Source organism: Bubalus bubalis, chromosome 2, assembly GCF_019923935.1.
Source record: "Bubalus bubalis isolate 160015118507 breed Murrah chromosome 2, NDDB_SH_1, whole genome shotgun sequence".
NCBI classification, from domain to species: domain Eukaryota; kingdom Metazoa; phylum Chordata; class Mammalia; order Artiodactyla; family Bovidae; genus Bubalus; species Bubalus bubalis.
In genome coordinates, this window is record NC_059158.1 from 185661900 (window position 1) to 185662966 (window position 1067).

General features: G+C 48.2%; 1 non-coding gene across 1 annotated transcript; it reads left to right on the forward strand.

Annotated features, from left to right (window-relative positions):
• Nucleotides 1–623: 623 nt before the first annotated feature.
• On the forward strand, nucleotides 624–837 carry LOC112583142. Its single transcript, XR_003107486.1, has one exon. It is a non-coding gene; the product is annotated as a small nucleolar RNA U3 (small nucleolar RNA).
• The last annotated feature ends 230 nt before the right edge of the window (nucleotides 838–1067 follow it).

The following is a 1067-nucleotide window of genomic DNA, read 5'->3' on the forward strand; positions in this document are numbered from 1 at the left end:
AACTCCTGATTTATCCCTCCCCCTCTTTTCCCCCATGAGTTGCTTTGCAATGTCTGTGGGTCTGTTTCTGTTTTATAAAAAAATTTATTTGTATCGCTTTAAGATTCTATATGTAGATGATATCATATGATATTTGTCTTTCTCTGTCAAACCAAGTTTTTTTCTAATGGGTGTATTTAATGGTCTGTGCTGCTTGCATTTACCGCCATGCATTTAAATCCTCACATAGCTCATTTATATTCTTTCTTTGTTATCTACAACCTTGTAAGTGTGTCTTAATTCAGCTGTCCGGTTGTTTATTTAGGATCACTTTATTCGGAAACTATGCGGGCTGAAGCTGTTTTAAAGCCTTTGATTTGCAGTGCCCGTCGCCTTCCATAAATGGGAACCCACTGCAGGCTGCCCAAGGCAGGATGTTTCCGACAGGTCCCCTTTGCCTCAAGGTTTTGCAAGAGCAGCTTCTTATCCAGAGAGCATCAGCGGCGTTTCCCTCATAGGAACCTTCAGAGACAGAGGAGATGTGTCTGGTCCAGGTTGCTCTTCAGAGGCAGAGTTGCCCAGATGACCTTTTGAAGTCCCTTCCGGAACTGATCTACGGTTGCAGTAACAGGAAGACAAACCATAAGACTATGCTTTCAGGCATCACGTCTATAGTTGGTTACTGGAGAAGTTTCTCTGACCATGTAGACCACCTGAAGCCACAAGGAGGAGATGCAGCGTTCTCTCCCGAGCGTGCAGCGGCTCTTGGTGCTGCCTCTCCAGCGGCCACTGACCTTTGATGATCATTTCTTCTCTTCCTTTGGGAGGGTAAGAGGGAGGGAATGCTGTCTGAGTGGGGGTGGGTGGGAGAAGGGACGGACCGTGCAGCCTGCGTCAAGGTTAGCTTTGACGTGTGGCTGGAAGGGCCAAGGCCCCTGGGAGCATCTTCAAAGACCCCGTCCTTGGAGATCCCAGTTCAGGAGTCAGGTTCCCCTGAGGCCCACAGAGACAGGGTTCTGACACGAATGTGCTTAGACGCTTTAACCGCTGAGCTACCAGAGAATCTCACTTCCAAGGGTAGCCACCTC